This window comes from Sorex fumeus, unplaced genomic scaffold (genome assembly GCF_029834395.1).
Source record: "Sorex fumeus unplaced genomic scaffold, SorFum_2.1 ptg000098l, whole genome shotgun sequence".
Lineage (NCBI taxonomy): Eukaryota > Metazoa > Chordata > Mammalia > Eulipotyphla > Soricidae > Sorex > Sorex fumeus.
Window position 1 is genome coordinate 10,435,359 of NW_026606155.1, and position 16,349 is coordinate 10,451,707.

Consider the following 16,349-nt stretch of genomic DNA (forward strand, 5'->3'; position numbering starts at 1 on the left):
AAGCATATAATAGCCACAAGGAAATACCTTTAGGTTTGTATGCTACTCTGAATTGGTTCTTTCATGAGAGAATAGCTTACAGTTGAAATGAAAGTCTTTAATTGAGAGTAATTTCAATGCCAGGGTCTATTACATTTCTGAGCCAGAGTCCTGTACTAACATTGTGTGAAGAATTCAAGATTCAGAGATGAAGAAGAAACGGTATGCATCCCCTCGTGTATTTCTCTTCTAAGTCTCAAGATGACAATTATGTAATAGAGCTAACCTAGTTTAGATCCAGGCTAGCTCCTGACTGCAACTCAGATTATAGTATGGTTCAGCCTTAGCTCCTTTAATCATGGAACTGAAGCCAGATAATGATGCTACTCAAAATAGAACATCCAAATTCTACTGGTGCTTTTATCATTTAAAATATTTCATATGCAGACATATATGCATATATGATTAATAGCCCAAATAGAAGTATATAGGCTTTAGAAAAAAAAGGATCACTAAACTTTTGATAAACATTAAAATAACTTTTCAAAACCCAATTCTTCTTTTATTGTTAAGAGAATGTACCCTAAGCTAGATATATTGTATACTCAAAACCAATTTTGGGGAAAAACATCTCGCTTCCTCTCTGTCTCTGTCTCTGTCTCTCTCTCTCTCTGCATTTACTTTAACCTGTTAAGCAAATTATTACTTATTTGAGCCCTTTGAATCATAATTAAGTTTGGTTGTAAATGCAGATTATTCTTGAACAATCGTATGAGTCAGAAAGATATATCCCAACTCAATTCACAAAATTATTAGTTAAGAGAGGTATAAATGTAAGAATTTTTTACAGAAATATGCTGTTATAGCTGTCCAGCAAGTAATCCTGGATTCATTTCAACAGAAACAGCTTTCAAAGAATGCCCACAGGCGTGTTCCCACAGGCCTCTTTGCCATCTGTAGTATTAAAGAGCATCCATTATGGATGCCTTGGGGCGAATCTTTTAGAATTGATTATAAAGTGTTCTTGATACATTACCCAAAGTGGAATTATTGGCTTTAATTTTCAAAAAAATGAGAAACCTAGCTTTATTAAATCAGAAATAAAAAATAGACTTTACATCTGAGTTGAAAGTATGCAACACAAAATGGTATATGATAGATCTCTTTGGGTATAATTTTTTTGACAAACTAATTCAGAGGCCATTTATACATAAAGTAATCAAACTAGATACAACTTTGATTTATTTATATCAAAATGCACATCTCTTACTCCACAAGCACCCAACTCACAGAAAGGAATGTTAACCTATCTTCCTTATGCTTGATATTCAAATGTAGTTGAAATTTACTTTTTCTCAGTTTGGGCAATAGAAAGTAAACACTATGGATATTTGAAGTCCTGTCCTTCAAGTTGTAGTATATGTACCTTATAATAAGGGTTATAGATAAGACACGTCTGTTCCTTATAGCATATATTTGAAAAATTTTAAATTGTATGAATATTTATTAAAAATATAGACCTTAAAAAGTTGAAGACAACATTGTGGTTTATAGAAAATATTGGAATATAGTTTAAAATACTGATAGATGCAAAGAAATCCTCTAAATGACTTTCAAAGTAATTATTTTAGTTCTTTATTTTCTCCTTGATGCATTGATTTTGAACTGAGAAAGCATGATTCTGTAAACCTTCTCAGCCTCAAATGACAAATTATTTTTCAATATGTTATCAAGAGAAAATGGAATGACTTTTATGCAAATTAAATGCTTAATTACTGTCCTCAATTCCTCATTATAGCTTGATTTGAAACTGATTCTAGAGGTCGTTCAGTCAGTCAGTCTTATCCCAACCCAAGAAGCCATAACATATACCCTACCAGATTTAACAGTAAGCAAACTTGAAATCCACTTAAACTAGATGTCTCAGAAAAGTTAGTGAACCTTTGAAAACTATTTTGGGGGGTGGTGAGAGAATAGAGCAGGTAGGGTGCTTGCCTGCATGCAGTCTATAGGAGTTCAGTATTGCCAGAAGTGTTTCCTGTACTCAGAGACAGGGATAAACATTGAGCACCACTCCTTGGTCCCCCAAAATAAACAAAAATAAACAAAAATGCTATTTTAGCAGGTCTTTCAGCTGGCGGACATTTCTAAATATTAAAAAAAAATCTTTCTACAGTTGACATTTACTACTTATTGATCTCTCTCTCTCTCTCTCTTTAGTAAGAGATCGATTTTCCTCTTTCATGATCCCTGCATTTTTGGTAAAAACATAGGCCAAAGTTCTTTCCTTTTGCCTATGTCAGAATTAACATCAGGCTTGCTTTCGCAGATGTGTCCTTTCTTAGCCTAAGAGACAGGGTTATACTATGGCAACCCTCAGAAGATTTTAAATCTTGTGAGGAGTAGAAAAAAAGATGAGAGAATCAAGACTGGGGGTACAATTAAAACTGCTCTCATACTGTTGTACTAATCAGATGATTTCTTACAGTTTTTTACTCTGTTCCTAGATGTCTTTATGTTCAGCATATTGCTAAACCAAAGTCTGCAGTCATCTATTCATTCACTGACTCCTGATATTTTTTCAATCCACCCAAGTAGCTCAAATTAACTTAAGTCTTTTTATGCTGTCTGCACAATATAAAATATTATTATCAAAGACCCCCAAAATTGTTCCTTATGTTTTTAATTTTAATTTCCAGCATTTGTTGATACTCATAAATACCACTGTTATGTGAAACTATTCCTACTATTAGTAAATTTATTCTAGTTATATAATCCTCTGTTTAATTATGACTTAGATTATTTGAAATGCAGATATCAGACAATTTATTGGTGATAGTTTCCTACAAACTTGTCTGAATAGAATCCATAAGTGCCGGGAGTGATAGTACAATGGGTAGGGTGTTTGCCTTGCATTTGAGTGATCCAGGTACAATCCATGGCACTAGATACATTTCCACAAGTCTGCTAGAAGTCATGCCTAAGCACAGATCCGGGAGAAAAACCTGAGCAATACTGGGTGTGGCTCAAAAATCATAAAACAAAAAAATAGAATCCATAAATCTTTTCCAGAGCTTTCTTCTACTTTTCTCATATTTATTAAAATCAGTGGTAAAAATATTGATTAGACCTGACCTTTGTAGACTATCAGGGACTTGATTACGGTTTGCAGTAATTTAATATATGTGACTTTTTTGGTGAAGTTATATCAAATCCTTAACACTTTCACGTCTAATTACTTAACCATATCAATTATCCATCTAAATATTGGATAAAATTAAACTCAGTTCTTATTTATCCATAGTTTCTCAATATGATGCAAAATTTTTCCATTTAACTAAAATAATATCATTTAATAGGAAAATGTCACATTGCATTACAGTGATCACAGGTATAATAAGTACATATGACATTAATTTTTGGAATCAAAAATTATTCTTGCTATATAAATTAAAATTTGTAACTTTTTCTTTTGTTCTATGTTAAATGGTTATTTGCTTTTAGGTTACTACACTGTATTAATTTAAATATCAATTTCTTGGTGACACAGATAGTATGTGGGTAAGACTCTTGTCTTGCACATGACCGAGCCCAGTTCACTTTTAGTCCCATATATATCTTAAAAGCATCACCAAGAATGATTCATGATCACAGTGCCAGGAATAATCTCTGAGCGCTTCAACGTGTGGCCCCCAAATCAATAATAAAGATGGTGAATTTCTTGATTGTGGTATAATATATTGCCATCGGGGAGATATTTACTGAAGTACATGATACACCTCTTTACATTTTCAGAAGTGAATTTGAACATACAATTATCTCAACACTTGATAAACAGCTATAGGAGCCAGAGATATAGTACTGAGGGTCAAGTGCTTACCTTGCATGCAGCTAGCCTAAGTTTAATCCCCAGGATGACATTTGAATCCTTAAGCACTACCAGGAGATATCTCTGAGCACAGAGCAAGAGTAATCCCTTAGTACAGTTGGGTATTGTCTTCCGAAGAAACAACCTAAATAGATAAAAAATCATAAGTTACTAAATTTTAGTTGTGACCCATTTATGGTTCATCAGTAGAAATTTACTAGATATCATAATAGAAAGACTGACAAAACATTAATGAATAAAACTAGTTACTTATATGGTTTGTCAATAGTTTGTAGAATTATAACTTGCTGTAGTGCAATTAGAAGTGTGCATTATTTTTAGAAAGACTACCAAACTATAATCATTTCCAAATTATAATTATAATTACATGTAAAAGTATTAAAGTTGTAATTGAAAAATAGAAGCCAGTAAACATGATCCACAGAAGAAAAATTAATAACTAAATCATACAATTGTTTACTTAATACAAATGAATTAAATTATTGGCTATCACCTCCAAATAAAAGTATTTTAATAGGATTTATGATTTTAACATTTTTTGTTACCATGGCAGGAATTATTAACTCTAGCTTCAACTTGAGTAAGTTGAAACTGGTACAATTATTACTGGCTAAATTAAAAAACTGCCATAGAACCATTTACCTACTTTATTTCCTGTTCTTTCCTTATATATATCTTCTTTGCACACTACACTAATTAGACAAAGTACACAGGATGTATATGATAAATATTGACAGTTAACTTTATGAATTTGTAATAAACATAAGAGTCAAAAAGTGTTAACCTACCTGTGCAATAGCAGGATATTGTTTGTATACACGAATGGACAGATTAATTCAATCTTAATAATGCTATTCATTAAGAGTATTTATAAGAAAAAGAACAAAAATGATATAAAGCGACCAAAGGAAGCATTAATATGCTAGCAGTTTTTTCTGAGCTAGGAGTTATGTCTAGTTTCCCTATTCATTTTTGAATCAGAACTCTCTGATGTCACTAGTTCAAACTGTTCAACAATGCTATTGACATTGGCCTGTTTGGTTCTCCATGGCAGTATGCCACAGATTCTGTACTTAAACAATGAAAGCTTATTTTGCAAAGTTTCTTAACAATCAGAAATCCAAGATGAAGGTGTCATTAGGACTAATTTCCTTCTGAGGAGCCTTTCCTCAGCATGTAAATGACTGTCATCTCTCTTTCCATTAGGCCTTTTCTCTATGTGTGTTCACAGCCTCTTACAAAGAGTAAGTGCAGTAGGGCCTACCTTAATGGCTATATTGTATTTAACAAATTGTTGAAATTTTTTTTCAAACATTCTTTCAAACACCCATACTGGGAGCTAAGACCTCAATATCTGAATTTGAGGGGCAGCATTTAGTCCCAAACAGTGATTTAAACTAGTGCTGTTTAACCAGGAACCACATAGGCCCTTGGGTCCCCAGAATATTCTGAGGAGGCTGCTAGTGAAAACTTCAGAAATGGGCTTTGATTTGGGGACCAATGAGTAAGACAGGGAGCCCAACATCATGAAACAAGTTTGAGAAGGTCTGGAGAAATATTACAAAAATTGTATGGGGTGTTCGCCTTGCACTGCGCTGACACAGGTTAGATACTTGGCACCCCCATATGATACCTCAAGCCCACCAGAAGTGCTCTGAGCACTACTGAATGTGGCCCCCAAACAAAAACAAAAACAAAAACAAAAAAAGATGGAAAACATAAATCTGAATAGCCAAATGATATATGAAGTCAAGTCTGTTTGCTTCTAAGGAAATGAATTGCCATGATTAATGAAGAAGGCAGATGATTTAACCTTAGGTAATTAATATTGACAGAAAGCACCAAAACCCCAAAGCTACAGAGGCACATTCAGTTATGTGATATGCCGTTAAACAATATAGACCAACCAATTGATTCCATGCACCTAAAGGGATAAAAGAAGGGTATAAAAGATTGATATCCAGATCTCTTTATGTCCTCTTGGGAAAGACTCACTAAAGTGTACCATCAGTCTATAAGTGCTTTTGTGACTCAAAGAAACTACCTAGACGGACAAGATTATGCTTTAGATTATCAATGAAATAACAGTGACCACTGGAGAAAGTCACTCACAAAACAAAACAGAAACAAATAATTACCATATTGATGAAATAAAAACAATAAACTTAGGTAATAGGCAGTTTTGTTCAATATAAAAGAATGAGCATTTTTGTGTATAAATGGTTAGCCTGACTATATAAACTTTAGTTGTCTAGGATTCATTCCTGGTTTCTGGAAAACAGCACTTATAGTATGGCGTATTTGGATTCTGCAAAAGTAAAGGATCTTCAGTACCTACTAGTGAAGAAAAAGTTATCTTAGTGGTTGCAAATATCTTTAATCACAGGAAAAAAGAGGCTCTAATAAAAAGGTTTTGACACATTTCAAATAATGGCAATTAAAACACAAATATTCATCTCATTATATTAAACATGCTATATTAAATACGAAAATAGAAATTAAGAAGAATAAAGATATATGATATGTTATATACAGATAGAAATGCCAAGATTTAATTCCTTAAACTCTGACCAATTAACAGATGCCTTGAAGTGTACTGAATCCACTTGCAAAAACTTTTGATCATGTCATAGCTTAAATGTTAAGTGTGTCTCCTTTTATCTTTGCTCATATCCTCAACACTTAAGCAATATTTAGCTGCACTTTAAAAAATATTGCGCAGTATATAATGTTGCTATCTAGCTTTCCTCTCTTTTAAAGGCATTTAATGTTACCAGAGAGATAGGACAGGGATTAAGGTGATTGCATGCAGTCTACTCTGGTTTCAATCTCTGGCGTCATATATTGCCCTCTGAGCATTGCTATGAGTGACCCTGAGCTCAGAGTTAAGACTAATTCCTGAACATTTCTGGGTGTGGTTTCAAATACCAGCCCCCCCAAAAAACAACCCAAAGCATTCATATTGCTTGTTTAAATAGATAAATTAGGAAGGATTAGAGGAGGGTTTTTAAAAACTCTTCTAATGCTTCTTAATCAGCAGAACAATTTGCAAGTTCTCATTTCAGAAAGGCATCCACTAGCTCTATTGTATAAACATTTTATAAAAAACAAACCTATTTCCAAATCATGAAAGTATACCTATCAATACTAATTTTGTCATTTTTTAAATTTTTTTTAATGAAACAAATGAAAAGGTTCTAATGTTCACAGCCAGGAGCACAATGTTATCCTCATTGAGAACTTTCTTTGGTTTGAGTCATATGACATTTTCCCCATTATTTTTGGTTGTTTTAAAAAAAATGTGGTGGCAATAATCTGATGTATGTTTTGTATCTTTCTGGCTGTTTAGTTGACTATGGTTGCTAAAAACCAATTCTTTTATTTTTTAATTTAATTAATTTTTCCCCAATTTTCCCCTCACTTTATATAAACTCCGTGGTTTACAAAGTTGATCATGATGATTTGTTACAGGCATTCAATATCCCAACACCAATCTCGCCACCATTACACCTTCTCTCCACCAATGTCGCCAATTTTCCCAACCACCCCTTAAGCTTACCCCCTATCAGATCCTCAGCAATTTACTTAATATTTATTGTTGTCAATAATATGCTAAGATAATGATGAAAAAACTTTTCCCTTTTTATTGAAGATAGTGTTTTATATCACCTTAAAAAGCAATTTTAATCCAAAATTCTTCAGAAGAAATATGTTTTGACTGAGCAGATTAAACCGAATACACTTGGGATGTACAAGGTCCTGCCAACATTCAGCCTTTTCTAGATTTTAAGGAATATTTCCTTTTTTGAGTCTTTCCTGAAGACTGCATCACCACAATACATTCATCCCACGTTTTCTAGTTCATCTGATGGAACTGGTCAGACTAGACAAGACAGTGCAAGTATTTGGCATAAAAAATGTGGTCACAAATATGTCATGGACTTTAGATATTGGCAACCCACTAAAATGCATTCTGTACTTCACAATGACATCATTAATTTAATTAGCTAAGTCAAACTGAAAGATTATTTTAAATGAATTAAAAGCAATCCCTTGGAACAGTATTTTACTTCTGTGTGCTATAGTAAAGAACTTATTTTAAACTCAATTTACTAGAGCAATATACGTATCAAAATTAATACAGTGTATAGAAACACAGATTCTAGTCAGTCCCAAAGAAGAGCCTTTAAGAAATGTTTGTCCTCTTTGTCTTTATATATTTTTTAACATCAACACTGACAATTTGTAAAGCAAGAAAGGTAAAAGAACAGTAACACCTTCACATTCAAAGTAGCATCAACAGAACTGTAAAAGAGAAATGTCTTTGTTGTGAACTATGCGTCCCAGTACCTTACTCAGATTTTCCATGAAGTAAATAAAACCATCGTGCTTAAAGGAGACACATTTGTCTGTAAAGAACTAATCTACTCAAATTCGTGCAGGCAGGTTGCAGCACTTGGGGTCTCCGGCAGATGTTAAGTGAGAAGGAGCAGAAACGAAACCAGGAACCAATGAGATCACTGCATTTTCAATTTAGAACTTTGACACAAAATTGACTCAACGCCTTGTCCGTTTCACATTTAGTTGCTAGGTGTCAAAAGTCGTTGTACTTGCTCCTGTGAAGACTACATGCACATGGACAAGCAGAGATTCTGACGTAACTGGAAAGGTATGTGTCCTGCCCTTCATCCGTGCAAAGCTCAGTGTGCAAAGAAAAGAACCTACTTTGACTTCTACACAAATATTTTTACATATTTACATACACTACTTCCACTACTCAGCCGTCGCCACACTCCAGGACGCTTTCCGGACCCGCGCGGCAGCTCCGGCCGAGACCCACGCACAACTGAAGACCCACAGAACAAGATAAGTGGAACTCTCTGAGACCTTGGACTCCAGGCTCGGCGGACCCAGGGACAGAGCTTCTCTGCTTGCTCCCACCACCACAGGTGACAAAGGGATTCTAATCAGGAGCCCCACCCTACCCTGCCCTGTCTGCTTCCATCAACCACCCAGGGATCGAATTGTGCACAGGAGACCCACCCTACCTAGCAGATTTCCACTCTCGACACTACTTCCACTACTCAGCCGTCGCCACACTCCAGGACGCTTTCCGGACCCGCGCGGCCGCAAGCGGCAGCGCGACACATCATAAAACACTAAATACCCATCTTCTGGAATTGTCGTACCATATTTGATAGGGTTCAAATATGGTAACACCTACAAGGGTGATTAGAGGTCACCCCAAAAGCCTCTATACCTCTCGGAAAGACTGGCAAGCTACCGAGAGTATTCTGCCCGCACGGAAGAGCCTGGCAAGCTATCCGCTGTGTATTCGATATGCCAAAACCAGTAACTACAACTGGTCTCATTCACCTGACCCTGAAGGCTTCACCGACATGGCAGCACTGAGAAGGATGAGAAAGGAGAGGCCGACAAAATCTCAAGGCCGACCTAGGCTGCCACAACGAAGGAAGACAAAAATGATCGTCTGTACTTTCAATGCACGTACGCTAGCATCAGATGCATCCATCGAGGACCTGATGGTACAAGCGCGAATGATCAAATACAACATCATTGGTCTGATCGAGACAAGAAGGCACGAATCTCACCATGCCATTTTCGACACCGGAGAAGAATTGTTCCTCGGAACATGCGATAAAAGAGGTGTTGGAGGCGTCGGTGTCCTTGTCAACACAAACTTGGCCAAGAGCATTGATTCATTGGAATGCCTAACAACCCGAATCGGACATTTACATTTGAATAGATGTGGCTCACTGCCTGCAGTTTCTATCTTCGTTGTCTACGCACCAACATCTCATTATGATGAAAGAGAAATCGAGAAGTTCTACATGGAGCTAGAGAAGTTCTATAAAGAAGACCACACCTTCTACAAGATCATTGTGGGTGATTTTAATGCCAAGATAGGACTGAGAAGATCAGCTGAAGAACTTCACATTGGGACCCATGGCCTAGAATGGAACGAACAGGGTGAGAGACTGTCTGAGTTCATCATGTCGACCAAGACCATTCATGGTAACTCACAGTTCCAGAAGGCAGAATCTAAACGATGGACATGGGAGTCTCCCGGTGGACGATTCCCCAACGAAATAGACCACATCATATTCAATCGACGGTTTTGCCTGACTGATGTCGCTGTTGTCCCAAAATTTCGAACGGGATCGGACCACCGTCTCCTTCGTGCAAAATTCTACTTCACAGAGCAGGGAGAAAGGGCTGCAAAGTTCAAAAAGAGAACTCCCAGAATGACCACCAACTGGGAACTCTTTGGTACTATTGCGGCAACATGGGAAGATGCCATTGTTGACAACATTGACGAGGAATACGATCGACTGGTTCAGCACCTCCATGAATGTGCGAGGAACGCCAAGAGAGAGATAGCCACAAAAAGTCGCCTATCTTCGAAAACTCTTGAGCTAATTCGCCAGCGTGGTTTGGCGCATGCCTCAGGCAACCGCAAGCTAACGTCCGAGCTCGCAAAGCAGTGCAGAGATGCGATCAAGGAAGACCTCAAAGAGAGACGAGCAGAAGTACTGGTAGATGCGGCAGAAGCCGGGAAAAGTATTCGTAACGCCCGCCTGTCCTTCGCCAACTATAAGACCAAGATGACTGCCCTCCGACGTCCTGATGGATCCATCACATCCTCCAGAACGGCAATGGAGAAGATTATCCATGACTTCTACTCAAATCTCTTCGATAGCCATGTCCACTTGCCGACATACCAAATTCCACAGGATGGGTATGTCGTTCCTAACGTTCTCCCTTCCGAAATCCGACACGCCATTTCGTTGGTAAAGAAGCAAACAGCACCCGGCCCAGACAAGGTCAGACCTGAACACCTGAAGAACCTGCCGTCAGTACTCATCAATACACTGGCTCGGCTCTTCACTCGCTACCTGTCTGAATGCAAGGTTCCGTCCCAATGGAAAACCAGCAGGACCGTACTACTGTTCAAGAAGGGAGACATCCATGACATTGGCAACTATCGCCCGATCTGCCTATTGTCTGTCATCTACAAGCTGTTCACTCGAGTCATCCTGAATAGGATTGGCAGAACACTAGATGAAGGACAACCATGCGAGCAAGCAGGGTTCCGCAAAGGATTCAGCACCATCGACCATATCCACACGGTAACCAAGCTCATTGAGGTTTCTCGGGAGTTCAAGATGCCGCTCTGTCTAACGTTCATTGATTTAAAGAAGGCCTTTGATTCTGTTGAGACGGAAGCGGTCATTGAAGCCCTAGCCAATCAGGGCATTCAAGCCCAATACATCAGGATCCTCCGTGAGCTGTATTGCGGATTCACTACCAGGATCTCACCATTCTACAAAGAAGTGATCGTTGATGTCAAGAGAGGGGTGCGGCAGGGTGATACCATTTCACCGAAACTCTTCAGTGCCACCCTCTAGAACATCATGCGACGACTGGAATGGGAAGGAATGGGAGTGAAGATAGATGGTCGGCAACTACACCACCTCCGCTTTGCTGATGACATTGTTTTAATAACACCAAACATCAGCCAAGCGGCACAAATGCTGGCCGACTTTGACCGTGAGTGTGGAAAGGTAGGACTACAGCTGAATCTTATGAAGACAATGTTTATGAGAAGCAGCCTTGTTCCTGACGCCCCATTCGCTCTCAATGGAACGACCATCTCCGAATGCAACAGCTATGTGTACCTAGGTCGAGAGGTCAACATGACAAATGACCTGGCACCCGAGCTGCGCAGGAGGAAGAGAGCGGCTTGGAACGCCTTCAAGAACGTCGATGAAATAGCTAAGAGGACGAAGAACCTCCGGCTCCGGGCACATCTCTTTGATTCCACTGTTCTTCCTGCATTAACATATGCCTCAGAGACCTGGGCCCTACGCAAACAAGATGAGAACGCCATTCAGGTCTCCCAAAGAAGAATAGAAAGAGCTATGCTTGGAATATCACGTTTCACTCAAATGAGAGAAAGAATCCGGAGTTCTGACATCCGTCGACGATCAAGGATCAGGGACGCTGTCTCATATGCCAAGGTGTCGAAAATCAGATGGGCTGGTCACGTAATGAGATTTAAAGACGACCGTTGGACTAGAGCTGTTACTGATTGGATTCCACGGGATGTCAAGAGACCGCGTGGCCGCCCACCTACCAGATGGTCAGACTTCTTTGTCAAGATCATGAACGATCGGTTTGAGGCCCTCCATGTTCCCGGAGCGAAGAGATGCCATTGGGCTACACTAGCACGCGACAGGGACAAATGGAGACGTTACTGGCGCCCGCTGGAGCAAATCGACGACTAACGGGAAGTTAAGTGATTAAGTGATTAAGTGATATTTACATAGAATCTTAGGAGCTTGAATGCAAACAGAACTTCTTATGTTCAGCTAGTAGCTTGTAGATGCAATCTTCATTTAATCTTAGCCTCTTTAGTGAATTTAGGGAAACTTGAAGTTGGTCGTCTTTAGTGTTTGGGATTCAGACAAAAGGGGTCATCAACTACCATAATGGCTCTCCTCTTCCTCTGTTCATTCTCTATTCCTCCTTATTCTTTCTTTTCCTCTTTTTTCCCTTCCTTCCTTCCTTCCTTCCTTCCTTCCTTCCTTCCTTCCTTCCTTCCTTCCTTCCTTCCTCCCTCCCTCCCTCCCTTCCTTCCTTTCCTCATTTTTCTCTCTCTTTCTTTTTGTTCTTGGGCCACACTCTGTGCCCACGATTAAATCCTGAATCTGGGCTCAGGGACCAATTTGGTAGGGATCTGGGGATGATATGGAGTTCCAGGGATAAAATCTGGATCAGTCTCCTGTAAGGAAAGCACCTTACTCACTGTAATATCTCCCAAGGTCCATATATATATAATATATAATGATTATACTTAATGACAAACTTATCACTGTACAATTTATGTATTTTCTGAAGAAGCAGATTCTTGATTCAGTAATCTTCCCCCCATCTACATGAGGAATATATTGATTCCCTCACATTTCTATCAATAACAGCAAAGTGCTTAGATGTAAAAAGAGGTTTATTAAAATGTGTATTTAATTGGTAAAAAATCAAATAAAATAATATGAAAATATGACCAACTTTTGAAGTGTTTCTGATTTCTTATAACTCCAGGAAAAAGTGAACATTTTATGTATTATAACTCTTAAGCAACATTTAGGTACTAATGAAGATGTTATTGATTTTTAAAACCTCTTTAGCTGTGTTTCCATCTTATTATCTAATGCATACTTCATTCACAAATTTTCCTTAAAGTATGATTACTGTAAACTTACTTAGCTTTATGTCTCAGCAATCTTCTTCTTAATTCACAGCATTTTGTTTTTATATACCTCTTTGAAAAGTCATGGTGTATTTGTTTATGATTCTTCTGGAATTTTATTCTGTATACGTGAATTTGTTCAAGGGTACTAAATATGAAATTTTTGAAAAAAAGATGTCAGTCACACTACACCTCACTTTTTCTTTCAAGTGGGTCTATCATTATTATAACCACTAACAGATAAACAAAATCTAGTTTCTAATATTCGGTATCTACAAGTAACCAAGTAGAATCCAAAAGGGTACAATAATTTCACACTTAGATGAGATTATTTGTTTAATATACATAATGTTTAATTTTCTCAGAGCTGGAGCAATAGTACAGCAGGCAGAACATTTATCTCGCATACCAGGTTCAATCCATGGCACCACCAACATTGATTCTTGAGTATGGAACCAAGAAAAATCCCTGAGTACAGTTAAGTGTTGTCACTACACAAAATTAATTAAGATAATTAAGATCAATTTTATAACACTAGATATCTTAATAATTGCCTTATATAATGACTCAGAATCTTCCTTCAGGACTAGTCAGCTTTTTCATCACCCACATGACATGGAGAGGGGAAGATAGAGCCATAAACTGAAAGTACACAAGAGGCATGCAAGTAATCATTCCTCTATGTGTCCCCAACTACCCATACTGTGACATTTGTTCTACAGCCCTACACAATTTTCTACTTGCCATTTTTATAAACATCAGCAATTGTGAAAGATTTCCTCATAAAAAGCAATCAAATCTCCTTTAGCTAATCTGTATGACATTTCAGCTCAAAGACATTTTACATTATTTTTGTGTTTGTGTATTTCTTTTTGTGGGGGACCAATACCTGTCTTTACTCAGGGTTTACTCAAGACTCTGTGCTCAGGGATCATTCCTGTTGGACTTGGGGAAACATCTGGGATGCTGGAGATCAAACTAGAGCAGCAGCATGCAAGGAAGAACTCTACCTGCTGTACTATTCATTTGGACCCTAATATTTTACTGTTGTACTATTGATTTGGACCCTAATATTTTATTATTATCACATTTTCTGTTTCAAAATCATTTGTTGAGCTTCATTTCTAGAATACTCTGTTTCTGAAGACATTATATGCATCTAATTTTTTTAAAGAAAACAAATATTTTTATTAAAAAACTAAAAAATTAAAATATTTTTAATATTTTATTATGTTTGTGTTCACATGGTTAGTAGCATGTGAAGAAGGTGTTTGGTTGAAAATTAAAGTGACACATGAATACTACTGCCAGTAAGGAGCCACAACTTGTTTGCTATGTATTACATATGTGATATGCTAAACATCATGCCCTAAATGTGATTTATTTGAAATTTCATGCAGCTTCTTCAGGAAGTTAAGTTTGCATTTCTAAGAAACCCAAGTTCATGGGAACATCTTCTCTACATCTTAAAGACAAGAACTATTTGAATGAGATTGAATTCTGTGGTAATTCATAATATATTTACTAATATAGTATAAATATAATCCAAACAATGTGAAAATTTGCAACAACAACAAAAATATCCAAATATAATCAGATCACTAGAGAATAACAAGGTGGATAAGAAAGGGTTTGAAAGTAAAAAAAGTAGACTTTGGGTCAAAATATCAGAAACCAAGTGCAAATTTTATGGTTCACTCTCCCTAAGTAAGATATCTTGTGCTTGATTTAAATATCATAAACATTTCAAAAGTCTTCCTGAACAGCAGATTTCCTGTACTGGGAGTTAAAGGGCGAGTGTAAACCTGAGAACATGCTCTACATATGTCTGACAGATATGAAAACACACAGACTGACCTTTACAAACATATCAACTGAGCACTTTTATCCTGAAGAGAAACTGCCAGATTGAATGCACATTATGATGTTTAAAATACAATATTTAAAATATGTGCTTCTGCATGTATGGTAGTCTCCGTTCAAATTATATGACAATAGGTCTTTGTTTTGTGTCATATAATCATTTCATAATTTAGAATTTCTTTCTGTTTTTGAAAACTTGTAACCCAGGCAATAAAAACCGCAGTTTACTTAAGTAGAATAGACTCTTCTATAATAGGTCTCCAATGTACTACATTTGGTATGGTTAATTTTACTGGTTGATAGTGACCTAGCTGCCTGAGCTGGGTTACTAAACTAAAGTTTCCTATCAAATGACAAGATCAAGTTTGTATATTATGATTATAGGTTCAGAAAAGGGGAAAGTGGATGGATACAAATGAAAAAAAGGATTTTACTTAAGGGACATGGTAAATGGAGATAAAATGATAGAGTAATGAATTTGCTTCTTAACTCTGCCATGAATCTGATATATAAATATACAAAATACAACATATATTTTATATATTTAAAATATATGGTTCAAAATATTTTAAATTGTTAAAGATTATTTAATTTATATTTTATCACAATATTTAATTTATATATTTATGACACATTTAATTTATATTTTATAGCAATATAAATATAGAGAATGCATAATATATGAATAATATATATTTTATATAGCATGTAAATATTTTATATATAAAATAAATATCTATATACAATATATAAGGTGATATATGTTATATATAAATATTCATGTATAATATATAAAATAAATGAGATAAATAATTTAATTTTTTATTTCTCTTTTGCCTGAGACCCTAAGAGCACACACACACACATGCACAGACATACACACACGCAAACATACACTTCCCAAATGATTTATTTATCCATATGGTTAAAGTTTGTCTGGATAAGCCGAACCATAGATAAACAAGTTCAAGTATTGAGAAGGAATCCTTGACCTTGAATCTGTTCTTTTGTGTTGTTTTTTTAAAAAACACATTTTATGGTCCAATCCAATTTATTAGCGGAATTAGTTTGATCCACTCACGAAAATTAAAAGTTGCAAGTAAACAAATCTTGATATTCAATAACAAGAGTTTAACCTATTACAGATGGCATTTTTTTTTAGTGTTTCCTGGTGCTTTTTTCTGTTGTCAGGCAAATACCACATTCAAACTGAAATTAGAGGAAGCAGCATAAAACATTTAGTCTCGAAATATGAACCCTGACCTAATATCTCTACAACTTAGAAATTTCAACTAATGTGTTTAACTTGAATGGCTGATTTCTTGAATGATGGTAGTGACTTCCACT